The sequence below is a fragment of the Phascolarctos cinereus genome, unplaced genomic scaffold (assembly GCF_003287225.1).
Source record: "Phascolarctos cinereus isolate Bilbo 61053 unplaced genomic scaffold, phaCin_HiC Scaffold_2;HRSCAF=192, whole genome shotgun sequence".
NCBI lineage: Eukaryota > Metazoa > Chordata > Mammalia > Diprotodontia > Phascolarctidae > Phascolarctos > Phascolarctos cinereus.
This window is the reverse complement of record NW_027555625.1, coordinates 170036241-170055191: the sequence shown is the minus strand read 5'-3', so window position 1 is coordinate 170055191 and position 18951 is coordinate 170036241. Positions and strand designations below refer to the sequence as shown.

The following is an 18951-nucleotide window of genomic DNA, read 5'->3' as shown; positions in this document are numbered from 1 at the left end:
CTCTACCAGCCAGCTGCCTTTCTTAAGTGTTCTGGATTGTAACCCTTACAAATTATATACATATTATATACATATACACATATACATATATAATATGCATACATGTGTTTGTGTGTGTGTTTATTTATGTTTAATGACCACCACAACTACAACCACCACCCTATAGAGGTCAAGGAAAGAAAAGATTTTAATTCACTCCTTTAAACTATGTTTTTAGGACTTTTTTTCTTAAATCAAGTTTCTAAATGAACAGAAAACACTTGTTTAAAATAAAGTGCAGGTGAGATGTTAGATAAGGGTCCAGGTGTGACATGACAGGCGGTACTCAGAGAAACTGCCACACTAACCTTTTAATCTGTACCAGCATCCTTCTAAGAGTCTATAGTAGTGGACAGAACTTGTGCTCCACAGGCGGAGGACTGCGCTTTTTGCAACATGCTAGAAAATAACACCAAGTAAGCATTCTGGATCATTTTCTCCCAATGCATATTCATGAAGGGGAAAAAAATAACTAAATAAAACAAAATGCATGCTTTCCAGGGAGCTCTGGTGGAACTGCTTTCAGGACTTAAATTCCCTCCTTCCCCAAGTGGTAGATGCCCTCTTATTGACCTGGATACTCTGCACAATGATCTCCATAACAAGAAAGAAAATGGTAGAAACACAGCCTGCGATTTCAATCGCATAGATATTTCTCAGAAAGGAAATTCCCTTGATCCTTGCCAAGATCAACAACCTTCTCTGTGATTTAGAGTCTAAGAGAGCTGCCTAGACCACTGAGAAGTTAAGCAATTTCCCAGGGGTCACACAGGCAGTATTGATCAGAAGCAGGACTTAATTCGAGGTCTTAGCTTCAAATCTGGCTCTGGAGAAATATACTACATTGCCACCCAACCAGAGTATATAATAAGTCAAAATCAGGCCTTAGGTTTTGACTAGAAAAGAGAGAATATTCCATATTTTCTTGAACCTACAAAATTATAACTCACTTATGAATATCAACATGTTTTACATCTGGTTCCTTAAAAAAATCATGCTAGCATCTGGTGAATTCTCTCCTAAATGAATTATGAGGGAGGGAGCCATTTTTGATTTTGGTGTGTTCAAGAAATGGAAGTCATTACACTTCAAACATGTTTAACTTTTTTGATGGCATTTGCAAAAGGTAAAGCTGTGTCCATCAAGTACCAATTAACCTTATCTTGATGGTTTGGTATGCTATTTATATTGGATATTAATTCAATAATAAAACAGAATATTATTGACTAGGCCATACCTGTGGCTGGAAGTGCAGATGTAGCCTGTCTGACAAAGTAGTTTGTAGCACAAAAAAAAAGAATATATCAGAACTCCTCTTATGGGAGCAGAAGAGCTCCTAGGATAGAGCCTTGGAGGACAACAGCAGTTTGTGGGAGTATTTAGATGAAGATCCAGTGAGGACCTGGGGAAAAAAAGTGATTTAGATATGTAGGAGGGGAATAAGGAAAGAGCAGTGTCAAGCAAACAGAAAGAAGAGTGTATCCAGTAGAAGAGAATGACCCACAGTGTCAAAGGAGCAGCTAGAAAGTATAGTGGATAGAAAGCTGGGCTTGGAGTCAGGAAGACCTGAGTTCAAATCTGACCTCAGACACCAACTAGCTGGGTGACTCTGGGCAAGTCTTTTAACCTGTTTGCCTCAGTTTCCTTATCTGTAAAATGAAGATAATGATAGCACCACTTACCAGGATTTTCTAGAAGTTCAAATGAGATAATAACGGTAAGGTGCTTGGCATGGTGCCTAGCACACAGTGTCATATAAATGTTAGCTAGTTGTTATTGTTGCTAAAGGCTGCAGAGAGGTCAGTAACAACGAGGGTAGAGAAAAGGCCTTTGGCATTTAAAAGATCTTTGGTAACTTTGGAGAGAGGATTTAGAAGCAAATGGGAAGGCAGAAAATGGAGGCAAACTAGTATAGATAGCTTTCTCAAGTTTAGCCAAGAGTAAAAGGAAAGAGAAAGGACTTTCCCTAGAAGGGATGATCAGATCGACTGAGGGTCTTTCCAGAATGGAAGAGACATGGATGTGTCTGTATGTAGCAGAGAAGGAAACAGTAGATAAAGAGATGAAAGAAGAGAAAGTAAGGATGGTGGAAGGAGTAAATCTATTGGAAAATACAGGAGGGGATGGGATCAAGGGTGCTGTAATAGGATTTACCTTGGCAAAGAGAAAGGCATTGGGCAGGTATGCTGAAGGGGTGTTACGGGCAGGTCTAATGTTTGGACTTTTTCTGTTCAGGGTCAATGTTGGGACAAAATGAGGCACCCAGAAGTCATTAAACAGTTAGCAAAAGGAAATTGACTTTGCCCTATTACAGCAAAGATATGTAACAAGGCCACAATGGCCTCAACTTTTATAAATATGGCTGCTCATGTCTCCATGTGAAAATGGGCCTAGTCATCAGGGAAGTGTGTGGTCTTCAGAAATCTATCAAGTTGGAGATGCCCTAACTATATCAGTGTAGGCCATTTCACACCATTAGGTGTCCAGGAGATTGCATAAAGGGAAGCAGGGGACAATCAGACCTAGGAACAGTTTTATTGCCTTTTAGGCAAAACTGATGTCTGTTGCAAGGGAATGGGGAAGGCTGCTTCTATCACAGAATGACAGAAGTAAAAGGGTGAGTAAATGAGGATGGATAATGTGGTTCAGCAGCTGAGGGTCAGAATCACTGGGATAGGGAGAGTATGAAGAAGGTAGATACATGCTAACCTCTGAGAAATGTGTCCAGGCAGAGTATTTGTGATTGGAGAAAGGTCTGTGGAAAGAAGCAAGTACGATTACTATTAAAAGACAGTATGTAGTATTCCCTGGCAGCAGTGAGGTAGCACAGCGGATAGAGTGCCAGGCCTGGTGTTAGAAAGATTCATTTTCCTAAGCTCAAATCTGGCCTCAGACCCTTACTAGCTCTGTGATGCTGGGTAAGTCACTTAACCCTGTTTGCCTCGGTTTCCTTATGTATAAAATGACCTGGAGAAGGAAATAGCAAGCTACTCCAGTATCTTTACCATGAAAACCTCAAATGGTGTTGCAAAGAGTAAACATGACTGAAAATGACAGACCAACAAAAATGTATTCCCTTGTCCTTATTATGTGATCAATACATCTTTTCCCCCTTATCATACATTTCTCTGATGTTCTTAATACTGTTTCCCTTTCTTGCCTAATTAAAAAAAATCAAAACAGTCCCTGCCATCAAGGAGAGAAAACCTTAGAAATCTTTGATTGGACAAAATGCAAATATCCCACAAGGTATCATACCCATACTTGTGGATGCTCTGTCCAACGGACTGCAAATTTTGATCTCTAAAACCTGGAAAGATATCTTGGGGCCTAAGGGCTAGATTTCTTTCTTAAGGACCATGTCTTAAACCAAATCAATCTAGCTCTCATTGATTGGGCAACAATAGGTCACAGGTCAAGCCCCTCTTCATCATTATTTAGGTCCTGATTGGCTCAGAGTGAATGTAAACAGCAATTGCTTCTATTTTGCCAAGAAACCCTGAGGATCTTCCCCTATTGATTTTTTTCTGACTGGGTAAAAGAGGTCTATGCCTCATGTCTTACCTAGCATTAATCACTGATTGGGCATTGCCTCAGTCAAACTGAGACCTGTTAAAGACCCTTAGCTTAAAAAGGCCAAGGTCTCCCACTGCATTCAGGGCCATCTCCAGTCCTTCTGATTCACTGGACCCAGATGGTTCTGGAGGAAAAGGTGAGGCTGGTCACTTTTCATATCCCTCCCTCTCTCACATCCAGTTCACTTGCATGTCATGGCAACACTTCTCCGATGTCATGGTCCTCTTCCAGAAGGAAGGACAAACAACAACCACCTTGACTGTCATATGTTAGACTGATCACACCGACCATAAACCTCTCCATTGTTCTCTGACTGAGTTTCAAACACTGGTTTCAATGTAATCTTAAAAGAATGAGAAGAAAGCCGCCTGCACACACACACACACACACAAAAGCAGCATGACATGCATGAAAAATTGATGAATTCATAATCAAAGGACTTGGGGTCAAGTTTCATCCTTCCCACTACCTGAATGACTGAGCCAAACTGAACCTCAGTTTCCTTATCCAAAAAATGTATTGGCTTGCATTTGAGACACTTTAAGTGTCCTCCCAGCTCTAAATTTATGGGAGATGAGAGGTAAGACTTACATAGGATGGTTATGCATGCATCAATGTGATTTTCAATACTGAAGGATATATCCCCTTCAATGAGGACACAGATCCAGTGCAATCTGGGTTTATGTGCAAAATTGACCTACATTATGGTATTACCCTGATCAATTATCATGCCTGAGCCTTAGTTCTCAAAGATTATATCAGTGAAATGAAACTTAGGTAGATCCTATCAATCTCAAAAGACTTTGAGTACAGGACTATATGTCTGCTTCTGGTGACTTGCTTAGATAACTTTGGCAAGGTTCATCGCCAGTCACCAGAGTTATTCATTTATTTGGTCTTCTCTTGAAAACTATGAACTGAATTTAGAACTAACTTTTTAAATTAATTTATTTATTTTTAGTTTTCAACATTCACTTCCACAAGATTTTGAGTTTCAAATTTTCTCCCCATCTCTTCCCTCTCCATACCCCAAGACAGCATAGATTCTGAATACCCCTTTCCCCAATATACCCTCATTCTATCACCATATCTTCTTTTATCCTCTTCCCCTTCTATTTTCCTGTAGAGCAGGACAGATTTCCTTTTTTTAATTTTTAATTTTTTTTAATTTATTTTTAGTTTTCAACATTCACTTCCTCAAGATTGAGTTCCAATTTTTTTTCCCCATATCATCCCTCCCCCCATCCCAAGACGGCATGCATCCTGTATACCCCTTCCCCTAATCTTCCCTCCCTTCTATCTCTCTTCCCCCTTCTCTTTTCCCCTACCCCTTCTACTTTCCTGTAGGGCAGGATATATGTGAATACCCAATTTCCTGTATTTCTTATTTCCCAGTCGCATGTGAAAACAATTTTTTTTAACATGTGTTCTCAAAACTTTGGGTTACAAATATTCTCCCTTCCTCCCTCTCCACCCATCCTCACTGAAAACGCAAAAAAACTCGATACAGGCTGGACATGTGTAGTCATGCAAAACACTTCCACAGTAGTCATGTTGTGAAAGGCTAAGTATATTTCCCTTCATTCTATCGCACCTCCCATTTATTATATTCTCTCTTTTGACCCTGTCCCTCCTCAAAAGTGTTTGCTTCTGATTATCCCCTCCCCCAATCTGCCCTCACCTCTATCATCCCCCTGCTCTCTTGTCCCCTTTCCCTCTTATTTTCTTGTAGGGTAAGATAGATTTCCATACCCAATTATGTATGTTATTCCCTCCTTAAGCCGAGTCCTGTAAGAAGTAGATTCATTCATTCCCTCTCACCTTCCCTCATTTCCCCTCCACTGTAAAAGCCTTTGTTTGTTTCACATGAGATAATTTACCACATTCTACCTCTCCCTTTCTCCTTTTCCCAGTATAATCCTCTCTCAACCCTTACTTTTATTTTCCAGATATCACCCTTCAACTTCAACTCACCGTGTGCCCTCTGTCTATCTATACATACATATAATATTTTCCTTCCCACTACCCTAATACTGACAAAGGACTCATGAGTTACAAATATCATCTTTCCCAGCAGGAATGTAAACAGTCCAACCTTAATAACTCTCTTATGATTTCTCTTTCCTGTTCACCTCTTTGTTTCATTTGAGTCTTGTATTTGAAAGTCAAATTTTCTATTCAGCTCTGGTCTTTTCATCAAGAATGCTTGAAAGTCCCCTATTTCACTGAATGACCATTTTTTCCCAGAGGATTATACTCAGTTTTGCCGGGTAGGTGATTCTTGGTTGTAATCCTATCACTTTTGCCCTCTGAAATATTATATTCCATGCCCTGCGGTCCCTTAATGTAAAAGCTGCTAAATCTTCTGTTATCCTGATTGTTTCTCCACAATACTTGAATTGTTTCTTTCTGGCTGTTTGCAATATTTTCTCCTTGACTTGGGAACTCTGGAATTTGGCTACAATATTCCTAGGAGTTTTCCTTTGGGGATCTCTTTCAGGAGGATATGGGTGGATTCTTTCCATTTCTATTTTGCCCTCTGGTTCTAAAATATCAGGGCAATTTTCCTTGATAACTTCTTGAAAGATGATGTCTAGGTTCTTTTCTTGATCATGGCTTTCAGATAGTCCAATAATTTTTGAATTCTCTCTTCTGGATCTATTTTCCAGGTCAGTTATTTTTCCAATGAGATATTTCACATTGTTTTCTATTTTTTCATTCTTTTGGATTTGTTTTACAGTGTCTTGATTTCTCATAAAGTCACTAACTTCCAATTTCTCCATTCTAATTTTTAAGTAATATTTTCTTCAGTAAGCGTTTGGATTTCCTTTTCCATTTGGCCAATTTTGCTTTTTAGGGTGTTCTCTTTGCCTTTTTGGACCTCTTTTGCCATTTGGGTTAGGCTATTTTTTAAGGTGTTATTTTCTTCAGTATTTTTTGGGGTCTCCTTTAGCAAGCTGTTGACTTGTTTGTCATGATTTTCTTGCGTCACTCTTAGTTTTTCCTCTACTTCTCTTACTTGCTTCTCAAAATCCTTTTTTGAGCTCTTCCATAGCCAGGGACCAATTTCAATTTTTCTTGAAGGCTTTGGATGTAGGAGCTTTGACTCTGTTGTCTTCTTCTGGTTCTATCTTTTGATCTTCTTTGTCACCAAAGTAAGATTCTACAGTCTGACCCTTTTTGCACTGCTTGCTCATGATCCCAGCCAATTACTTGAGTTATAAACTCTTCATTAAGGTAGTGATCTGTTTCCAGTGTGGCAAATGTACTGTCCCAAGCTTCGGGGGTTTTGTGCAGCTGTTTTCAGAGACACTTCTAGGGACCTGTACATTTTTCAGTTCTTCCAAGGTGCTATGATCAAGGGCAAGGCATTTACTCCTTTCCTGGCCTGTGCTCCAGTCAGCAAGTGACCACAAGCACTCTTTTCTGTCTTGGAACTGTGAGGAAGATTTCCTCTTCACCGCCACTACAAGCTCCACCATGCCAGTGCTCCTCCTCACCCCAGGACTGCCACCTAGAACTATGACCCAGATCCAAGCACAGGCAAAGAAGAGAATCCTCCACCAGCAAAGAGATCCTTGCAATCCCCCTCTGATCAGCCACTCAATTTCCCCTCAGTCTGTGGGCCGGAACCTCAGGAGGCAGCTGTCACCCCAGGAGGCAGCCGTCACCCTGGGGCCAGGCTTGGGGACTGGAGCTGAGGCAACCACACTTCTCTTTCACCACCGCACACATAGACTTTTCCCACTGGCCTTCTAAGTTGTCTTTGGTGTTCATGGGTTGAGAGCTCTGGAAACTGCCACAGCTGCCTGTGATTCAGTCCTCAGAGGCCTGCATGCCCACGCCTGGCTGCACTCCACTCCCAGCCCTGCGCAATACACCTTTCTGATCAATCATCCAGGTTGTCTTGGGCTGGAAATTTGTTTCACTCTGTCTGTTTGTGGGTTCTGCTGCTTTAGAATTTGTTTAGAGCCATTTTTATAAGTATTTGGAGGGGTTTGGGGGATAGCTCAAGCCAGTCACTGCTTTTACTCTGCCATCTTGGCTCCACCCCCAAGAAGGACAGATTTCCATAATTCATTGCCTGTATATCTTACTTCCCAGTTGCATGTACAATTTTTAACATTTGTTTTTAAAACTTTGAGTTCCAAATTCTCTCCCTTCCTCCCTTCCCACCCAACCTCAGTGAGAAGGCAAGCAATTAGATATAGGTTATACATGCTTATTCATGCAAAACACTTCCATAATAGTCATATTGTGAAATACTAGCTATAATTCCCTCCATCCTATCCTGCTCTCCTGTTCATTCTATTCTCTCCTTTGACCCTGTCCCTCCTCAAAAGTGTTTGCTTCTGATTACCCCCTCCCCCAATCTGCCTTCACTTATATCATCCCCCCTCTCTTATCCCGTATCAACTTATTTTCCTGTAGGGTAAGACAGATTTCCATACTCTGTTGAGTGTGTATGTTATTCCCTCTGTAAGCTAAACTTGATGACAGTAAGATTCATTCATTACCTCTCATTTATTACCCCCTGTTCCCCTCCACTGTAAAAGCTTTTTCTTGTATCTTTTATGTAAGGTGATTTGTCCCATTTTACTTCTTCATTTCTCCCCTCCCAGTACAACTGTCTCTCACCCTTTAATTTTATTTTTTACATATCATCCCTTCATATTCAACTAACCCTGTGCCATCTGTGTGGCGGAGCTTGCAGTGGCAGTGAAGAGACAATCCTCCTCAAGACAGAAAAGAGTGGTTGTGGTCACTCATAGACCACAGCCCAGGCCAGGAAAGGAATAAACACCTCACCCTTATCATACCACCTTGGAAGAACTGAAAATTTATAGGTCCCTAGAAGTATCTCTGAAAACAGCTACACAAAACCCCCCAAAGCTTGGGACAGTACACCCTCCACACTGGAAGCAGACCCCTACCTTAACAAAGAGTTTAAAACTCAAGTAATTGGCTGGGAAAATGAGCAAACAGCACAGAAAAATCAGATCACAGAATCTTACTTTGGTGACAAAGAAGAGCAAAACATACAACCAGAAGAAGACAACACAGTCAAAGCTCCTACATCCAAAGCCTCCAAGAAAAATATGAATCAGTCCCAGGCCATGGAAGAGCTCAAAAAGGATTTTGAGAAGCAAGTAAGAGAAGCAGAGGAAAAACTGGGAAGAGACATGAGAGTGATGCAAGAAAATCATGAAAAACAAGTCAATAGCTTGCTAAAGGGGACCCAAAGAATACTGAAGAAAATAACACCTTAAAAAATAGCTAACTCAAATGGCAAAAGAGGTCCAAAAGCCAATGAGGAAAAGAGTCCTTTAAAAAGAACTGGGGGGCAGCTAGGTGGTGCAGTGGATAGAGCACCAGCCCTGAAGTCAGGAGGACCTGAGTTCAAATCTGGGCTCAGACCAAACACTTGACACTTACTAGCTGTGTGACCCTGGGCAAGTCAATTAACCCCAATTGCCTAAAAAAAAAAAAAAAGCAGGACTGGTCAAATGGAGAAAAGGTCCCTGAAAAAAATACTTCCTTAAAAGTTAGAATGGAGCAAATGGAAGGTAATGACTTTATGAGAAATCAAGAAATTGTAAAGCAGAACCAAAAGAATGAAAAATAGAAGATGATGTGAAATATCTCATTGGAAAAACAAGTGACCTGGAAAATAGATCAAGGAGAGATAACGTAAAAATTATTGGACTACCTGAAAACCATGATCAAAAAAAGAGCCAAGACATCATCTTTTAAGAAATTATCAAGGAAAATTGCCCTGAGGTCCTAGAATCAGAGGGTAAAATAGAAATGGGAAAAATCCATCAATCACCTTATAAAAGAGATCTTCAAAGTAAAACTCCTAGGAATATTATAACCAAATTCTACAGTTCCCAGGTCAAGGAGAAAACATTGCAAGCAGCCAGAAAGAAACAATTCAAGTATTGTGGAAACACAATCAGGATAACACAAGATTTAGCATCTTCTACATTAAGGGATCAGAGAGTTTGGAATATGATATTATGAAGGTCAAAGGAGCTACAATTAAAACCAAGAATCACTTACAAAACTGATATTCAGTGAAATAGTGAACTTTTAAGAATTCTTGATGAAAAGACCAGAGCTGAATAGAAAATTTGACTCAAGAGAAGAATGAAAAGGTAAACAAGAGAAATCATAAGGGACTTATTAAAGTTGAACTGTTTACATGCCTACATGGAAAGATATTTGTATCTCATGAGACCTTTGTCAGTATTAGGGTAGTTGGAGGGAATATATGTAGACAAAAGGCACAGGGTGAATTGAAAATGAAGGGGTGAGAGAGGATTGTAATGGGAGGAGAAAGCGAGAGGTAGAATGGGGTCAATTATCTCACATAAAAGAAGCAAGAAAAGGCTTTTACAGTGGAGGGGAAGAGGTAATGAATGAATCTTACTCTCATCAGATTTGGCTTACAGAGGGAATAACATACACACTTAACTGAGTATGGAAATCTGCCTTACCGTAAAGGAAAATGAGTTGATAGGGGATGAGAGGGGGAATGATAGAAGGGAGGGCAAATTGGGGGAGGGGGCAATCAGAAGCAAACACTTTTGAGGAGAGACAAGGTCAAAGGAGAGAATAGAATGAACAGGAGAGAAGGATAGGATGGAGGGAATTTTATTTAGTCATTCAGAACATGACTATTATGGAAGTGTTCTGCATAACTACACATGTATAACCTGTATGGAGTTGCTTGCCTTTTCAATGGAGGGTGGGTGGGCAGGGAGGAAGGGACAGATTTTGAAACCCAAAGTTTTAAAAACATGTTAAAATTATTTTTACATGCAACTGGGAAATAAGATATACAGACAATGGGATAGAGAAATCTATCCTGCCCTACAGGAAAATAGAAGGTGAAGGGGATGGGGGGTGGTGATAGAAGGGACGGCAGATCAGGGGAAGGGATATTCAGAATGCAAGTTGTCTTGGCTGGGGGAAGGGGAGACATGGGGAGAAAATTTGGAACTCAATCTTGTGGAAGTGAATGTTGAAAACTAAAAACAAAAAAATTAAAATCTTAAAAAAAAAAGCCTTTGAGTAGGGATGCAGAAGCCTGCATCTGCTATATGAGGACTAGCCTCACCACCAACTGGATCACCACTGGGTGATCTAGTAAGTCTGTGTCCAAGCTGATTCATGAAGCATCAACATACAAACGTTGCCTCAGTCCTGTGCAGCTGTTTTGGCTTCTGCGGCAAGCTGGGGGACCACTGCAGCCGCGGCGAGACCCGAGACAAGGGGCAGTCAGCGCATGCGGGCAGAGCTCCCTCTGGCATCATGCATGAGAGTTTCATCCTGCAGCAGGAGGGCCTCTCCCCTGCTGGAGACAGAACCCAAGTTCAGACTTGGCAGGCGGCCAAGTGTTGGAGAACAGAGATGTCAGACCAGACACCGCTACGCGCCAGCTGAGGTGGCTCAGGCCGCGGGCGCCCAGGACTCGCGAAGGACACCCAAGATCTTGCTACTCGAGGACCCTCAATCCAAGCCCAGGTCTAGGGGCTGGAGCACTCTGCTGGCCTAGCCTTGGAGCTGAGAGGTAGAGGTCGGGGAAGGAAAGAGGCGTGGCTTTTCCTAGCCTCAGCCTATCAGGAGTCTAGCTTCCGATGATATCATGCCTCCCAGCTGCTCTGGGAGAGGCTGACAGGAGCGGAAGTGAGGTAAGGCAGACTTCCAAGAAGACATCCAAAGGGATCCAGCCCCTGTGCCTCCCAAACTATACTTCGAATCTTGAATGGATGCCGTAAATAGAAGGAATTACGCAAATACCTGGCACATTCCTCGCTCCCCCCAATGCTCTTCCTTGACATATTTACCCCTCCCCAGATAGTTTAGGTTTGGAACAGGGCCTTCATTTTGTCCATGTCACACGCTACATCTCCAGCTTCCCAGGCCCCTCTGGTGCCAATTTCATTAGGAGCCCCGGGGGAAGGCTGTCTTTTTTTTTTTTTTCAGTAACAAGGCAAGTCTCATTCAAAGATGTTTCCTACCTCGCAAAGATTCCATCCCAACAACCCCAGAAATGATATGACATGACCTTGATTGGATCGATGTTTAAGAATCACCCACAATGGCAATGGAGGTTAAGGTTGGGTGGCCCTTGCAGGGTGGATTTGACAGTCAGGAAGGAGAAAAAGGGGGTAGAGCCCTGATGGGTGGTAGGATTTTTTTATTTTTAGTTTTCAACATTCACTTTCATAAGATTTTGTCTTTTAAATTTTCTCCCCCTTCCACTTACTCACTCCCCCTCCCCGCAGATGGCATATAGTCTGATATAGGCTCTACATAGACATTGATGTTAAACATATTTTTTCATTGGTCATGATGTAAAGAACAATTAGAACTAATGGGAAGAACCACGGGATATAATAACACAATAACAGCAATAAAAGAAAACAACAAAGGAAAAGGAGAGCAAATAGTATGCTTCCATCTGCATTCAGACTCCATATTTCTTTCTCTGGGTGTGGATAGCAATTTCTATCATGAGTCTTTCAGAGTTATCTTAGATTCTTGCATTGCTGTGAAGAGCCAAGTCTATCAAAGTCAGTTATACCATAATGGGGCTGTTACTGTGTACAATGTTCACCTGGTTCTGCTCATTTCACACTGCATCAGTTCATGTAAGTCTTTCCAGGTTTTTCTGAAGTCAGCCTGCTCATCATTTCTTACAGCATAATAGCATTCCATTACCTTCATATACCACAACTTGTTCAGTCATTCCCCTGTTGATGGGCATCCGCTCAATTTCCAATTCTTTGCCATCACAAAAAGAGCTGCTACAAATATTTTTGCACATGTGAGTCCTTTTCCTGTTTTTATGATCTCTTTGGGATATAGCCCTAGAAGTGCTATTGTTGAGTCAAAGGGTATGCACATTTTTATAGGCCTTTGGACATAGTTCCAAATTGCTCTCCAGAATGATTGGATCAGTTCACAACTCCACCAACACTGCATTAGTGTTCCAATTTTCCCACATCTTCTCCAACATTTATCATTTTTGCTGTTTTGTCATGTTGGCCAACCTAATAGGTGTGATGTGGTACCTCAGTGCTGTTTTGATTTGCATTTCTCTAATCAATAGTGATTTCAGGCATTTTTTAATATGACTATAGATAGCTTAATTTCTTCATCTGAGAACTGCCTGTTCATATCCTTTGACTATTTATCAACTGGGGAATGACATGCATTCTTATAAATTTGACTTAGTTCTCTATATATTTTGGAAATGAGGCCCTTATCAGACACTAGTTGTAAAAATTCTTTCCCAGTTTTCTGCTTCCCTCCTAATCTTGATTACATTGGTGTTGCTTGTGCAAAAACTTTTCAACTTAATATAGTAAAAATTATCCATTTTGCATTTCATAATGTTCTCTTATCTCGTTTGGTAATAAATTCTGTTCTCCATAAATCTGACAGGTAAACTATTTCTTGCTCTCCCAGTTTACTTATAGTATCAAACTTTATATCTAAATCATGAACCCATTTTGACTTTATTTTGGTATATGGTGTGAGATTTTGGTCTATGTCTACTTTCTGCCATATTCTTTTACAGTTTTTCTAGCAGTTTTTGTCAAATAGTGAGTTCTTATCTCAGGTCTTTGGGTTTATCAAATAGTAGATTACAACAGTCATTGACTGCTGTGGCTTGTGTACCTAACCTATTCTATCATTCTATTTCTTAGCCAGTACCAAGTAGTTTTGATGGTTGCTGCTTTCTGATACAATTTAAGATATGGTATGGCTAGGCCACCTTCCCTAGCATTTTTTTTTTCATTAGTTCCCTTGATATTCTGGACCTTTTGTTCTTCCAGAGGAATCTTATTTTTTCTAGCTCCATAAAATAATTTTTGGTAGTTTGATTGGTATGGCACTGAATAAGTAAGTTAATTTAGGTAGAATTGTCATTTTTATTATATGAGCTCAGCTTACCGATGGGTAACTAAAGTTTTTCCAGTTATTTAGATCTGACTTTATTTGTGTGAAAAGTTGTTTTGTAATTGTGTTCATATAGTTCCTGGGTTTGTTTTAGTAGCTAGACTCCTAAAATTTTTGTGTCTACATTAATTTTGAATGGAATTTCTCTTTCTATCTCTTGCTGTTGGACTTTGTTGGTAATATACAGAAATGCTGATGATTTATATGGGTTTATTTTATAGCATGCAACTTTGCTGAAGTTATTTATTATTTCAAGTAGTTTTTTACCTGATTCTCTTGGGATTCTCTAAGTATATCATCATACCATCTACAAAGAGTGATATCTTTGTTTCTTCTTTGTCTATTCTAATACCTTCAATTTCTTTTTCTTTTCTTATTGGTAAAGTTAATGTTTCCTACCATATTGAACAACAATGGTGATAATGGACATCCTTGTTTCACTCCTGATCTTAATGGAAATGCTTCTAGTTTATCCCCATTACTTATGATGCTTGCTGAAGGTTTTAGGTAGCTGCTACTTATCATTTTAAGGAAGACTCCATTTAATCTTATGTTCTCTTGTGTTTTTAATAGGAATGGGTGTTTTATTTTGTCAAAAGCTTTTTTCTGCATCTGTTGAGATAATTATGTGGTTTCTGTTAGTTTTGTTGTTGATATACTCAATTATGCTGAGAGTGTTCCTAATATTGAACCAGCCCTGCATCCCTGGTATAAATCTTATCTGGTCACAGTGTATTATTCTTGTAATAAGTTGCTGTAATCTATTTGCTAATATTTTGTTTAAAATTTTTGCTTCTATATTCATTAGATAAATTGGTCTATAATTTTGCTTCTCTGTTTCAACTCTCCCTGGTTTAAGTATCAACACCATATTTGTATCATAAAAAGAATTTGGTAGGACTACTTCTTTGCCTATTTTCCCAAATAGTCTATATAGTATTGGAATTAATTGTCCTTTAAATGTTTGATAGAATTCACTTGTAAATCAATCTGGCCATGGAGATTTTTTCCTAGGGACTTCATTGATGGCTTGTTTAATTTCTTTTTCTGAGATGGGGTTATTTAAGTATTTCCTTCCTCTTCTGTTCATCTGGGCCACTTATATTTTTGTAAATATTCATCCATTTCATGAATTTATTGGCATACAGTTGGGCAAAATAGTTCCTAATTATTGTTTTGATTTCCTCTTCATAGATGGTGAATTCACCCTTTTCATTTTGATGCTGGTAATCTAGTTTTCTTCTTCCTTTTTTTAAAAATCAAATTAACCAAAGGTTTATGTTTTACTTTTTTTTTTTTAATAAAACCAGTTCTTAGTTTTATTTGTTAGTTCCATAGTTTCCTTAATTTTATTAATCTCTCCTTTGGTTTTCAGTATTTCTAATTTTGTATTTAATTGAGGATGTTTACTTTTTTCCTGTTTCTAAATTTTTTTAGTTGCATGTCCATTTCACTGATCTCCTCTTTATTTTATTCATGTAAGCATTTAGAGATATAAAAATTCCTCTAAGAAATGCTTTCACTGAATCCCATAAGTTTTGGTATGTTGTCTCATTATTGTCATTCTCTTGAATGCAGTTATTGTTTCTGTGATTTGTTGTTTGACTCATCATTCTTTAGAATTATTTAGTTTCCAATTAATTTTTAGTCTATCTTTCCATGGCCCTTTATTCCATATAATTTTTATTGCATCATGATATGAAAAGGATACATTTAATATTTCTGCCGTTCTGCACTGGATTGTGAGGTTTTTATGCCCTAGTACATGGTCAACTTTTGTATAGGTGCCATCTACCACTGAGAAAAAAGTATATTCCTTTCTCTATCCCCATTCAATTTTCTCTACAGGTCTACAATATCTAACTTTTATAAAATTCTATTCATCTCCTTAGCTTTTTTGTTTATTTTGTGGTTAGATTTATCTAATTCAGAGGTTGAGGTCCTCCACTAGTATAGTTTTTCTGTCTATTTCTTCCTGTAACTCCCTGAACTTCTCCTCTAAGTATCTGGATGCTATGCCACTTGGTGCATATGTGTTTAGTAATGATATTACTTCATTGTTTATGGTGCCTTTCAGCAGGATTTAGTTTCCTTCCTTATCTCTTTGAATGAGATCTATTTTTGCTTTTGCTTTGTCTAAGATCAGGATTGCTACCCCTTCTTTTTTTATGTCAGCTGAAACATAATATATTCTACTCCAGCCTTTTACCTTTACCCTGTGTGTGTCCCTCTGTTTCAAATGTGTTTCCTATAAACAACATATTGTAGGATTGTAGTTTTTAATCCATTCTGCTATCTGCTTATGTTTTATGAGTTCATCTCATGATTACTATCTCTGTCTTTCTCTCCATCATATTCCCTCTCCCCAGTTTATGCTTTTCTCTCTCTTTTTCTCTTTCCCTCCTCACTAGAGACTTGCTTTTGACTACCACCTCTCTCAGTCTGCCCTCCCTTCTATCATCATCCTCCATTTTCTTTTCCTTTCCCCTTACTACTTCTTCCCTCCCTTCTATACCCTCTTCCCTATTCTTTCCCCTTTCTCCTCCTGCTGCCCATATGGCAAATTAAATTTCAATACCTAAACGTGTATGTTATTCCCTCCTTGAGCCAAATCAGATGAGAGTTAAGTTCAAACAATGCTCATCTCACTCCCTTCTTTCCCTCTACTGTAATAGGTTTTTGTGCCTTTTCCTGTAATGTAATCTGCCCCCTCTATGTACACTCCTTTAAAATGGTATAATAACAATATAGTTCTCAAGAGTTACAAGTGTCATCTTCCCTTATAGGAATGTAAACAGCTTGTCCTTATTAATACCATGTTGGGGTTTTTTTCTGTCTTGCTTACCTTTTTATGACTTTCTTGAGTCTTGTATTTTAAGATCAAATTTTCCGTTAAGCACTAGTCTTTTTTTTTTTTAAAGGCAATTGGGGTTAAGTGTCTTGCCCAGGGTCACACAGCTAGTAAGTGTGAAGTGTTTGATCTGAGCTGGATTTGAACTCAGGTCCTCCTGACTTCAGGGTCAGTGCTCTATCCACTGTGCCACCGAGCTGCCCCCAAGCTTTGGTCTTTTTATCAGGAAGGTTTGGAAATCCCCTATTTTGTTGAATGTCTATCTCCTCCTCTGAAAGATCATGCTCATTTTTGCTGGGTAATTGATCCTTGACTGTAATTCAAGCTCTTTGCCTTACAGAATATTGCATTCAATGACCTGTGATCTTTTAATACAGAAGCTGCAAGGCCCTGCATAATCCTGACTATGGTTCCATAATAATTAAATTGTTTCTTTCTGGCTGCTTGCAGGATTTTCTCTTTGACCCGGTAATTTTGGAATTTGGCTACTATATTCCTTGGCATTTTCAATTTGGGATCTCTTTCAAGAGGTGATCAGTGGATTCTTTTTATGGCTATTTTACCCTCTGGTTCTAGGACCTCAGGGAAGTTTTCCTTGATGATTTCCTGAAAGATGCTGTCCAGGCTCTTTTTTTTTCATTGTGGTTTTCAGGTAGACCAATAATTTTTAAATCGTCTCTCCTGGATCTATTTTCTAGGTCAGTTGTTTTACCAATGAGTTACTTTATGTTTTCATCTATTTTCTTCATTCTTTTGTTTCTGATTAACTGATTCTGGCTCTCTCATGGAATCATTAGCTTCCATTTGCCCGACTCTAATTATTAACGAATTGTTTTCTTCTATTAGATTTTGTACCTCCTTTTCCATTTGGCCCATTTTACTTTTTAAGTTCTTCTTCTTCTCAGTGAGCTGTTGTTGTTGTTTTTAAATCCAAATGAATGACATTCATTTTAATTAAGGAATTTCCAGCCTTATGGTACTTCACTGCAGAAGTGACTACCTACTCTATCCACATTGCCTCCATCCATTTTATTGTAGGGAACTCTGAAGACGGGATCCAGGTTTGATTTGCACTGCTCTATGGATGTGAGTCATGGAGCACTATAGTCTCTGAAGAATTAAAGCTGGGGTTTACAGCCACAGGAAGCAGTCCAATCCATACGGGTCTGGCTCAATCTTGATTTCTTTGTTCTTGTGTTTGTACACACGAGGAGTGGCAGGAAAGGGGTGAAGGAAGCAGTCATATTTGAAGCAGTGTGAGCAGAAGAATGTGTGGAAGGAATGTGGCGACTGCTCTTGCTGCACAGACTTGGCACAGGAGCCACTGATGTTTGGGGTGCACTGGAGAGGTAAAACACTGGGGTCCAATACCTCTGTGAGTTCTCGATACCTCTCTTTCATGTTATCTGGAACACCGTTCTCAGGGAATGTGGAAGAAGTGGGGCTGAAGATCATGTCATTTGGAAACTGTTTCTTGGAACTCTTTGTTGCTTTCCACAGTGAGTCGTTTTCTCTTCCCGAGGACTGGTAGCTCTGTTTCCCTTCAGAAGAGCCATTGTTGTTCCTCTCCTCTTCTTCATCTGAGTACTGATTCAGGGCATCTACCAAATCCAGGAACCAGGCATCACTGATCAGGACAGAACCTGGGATCATCTCTTCTTCCCCATCGACTTTCCCATCATAGTTACTGATGAGTTATTCAATGAAATTTTCATCTTCTTCTTTAACCTCATTTCTCACGTAGGGAATATTGCACAAAACAGTCTCATCTTCCACCATGAAATTTTGCTTGAGAGGAGACCAGGAATACATGATGGGCACCAGTGCAACTGTATTCAGAGATCTCATTAACATATTCTGGCTGTCAAATCCTGACAAACTGCTTTCTACAGTACACTTTTTGAGAAAGTATGCCTACTCACAGGCCTCATCAATTGAACAGGCTGGATTCAGATCCTCTGCCAGTCTTCTTTGAGTATCTGAGTTTTTTCTTGAACTTTTGCAAAATTGGCCACAAACACAGCCTTTGCACCCATATTTGCTTGAAACCGTTTGAGTTGTTGAAGTCACAGGTACTCAGACTTAACTTTTCTCTTCCAATAAGTGATGTATTTGGAGGTGGGAGAATTTAGAATATCCATTTTGCTGTTCAACTTTGGGCAAGTCACTTTCCCTCTCTGGTCCTCAGTTTTCTTACCTATGATGTCCCAGCCAGCAAACTGTCAGAGGCAGGGCTTGACCAAGTCTTGCTGGCACCAAGACTTCTTGCTGCTCTGCATGCCAAACTGCTTCTTACTCATCTTTCATCCCCAGGCTTGGGAACCCAGCAGCCAGGAGGCATGCGTACTGCCAGCTGCCTTGCCCCACATCCCACTCCCCCCCAGCCCTTCTTCCTGTGCATGCCCAGGATGCTCTGGGGCTGTTTTTGTGCGGGGGGCTGGCTTTGCAGGCCTCTTTTTGGGCACCTGCCATCCTCAATGCATGCTTACTTTATGCTCAGTGAATCTTGG

The 18951-nt window shown here is 39.8% G+C and overlaps 1 pseudogene; it reads right to left on the bottom strand.

Moving 5' to 3' along the window:
- Window positions 1–17572: 17572 nt before the first annotated feature.
- On the bottom strand, window positions 17573–18632 carry LOC110207254 (histone-lysine N-methyltransferase EZH1 pseudogene; annotated as a pseudogene).
- Window positions 18633–18951: the final 319 nt, after the last annotated feature.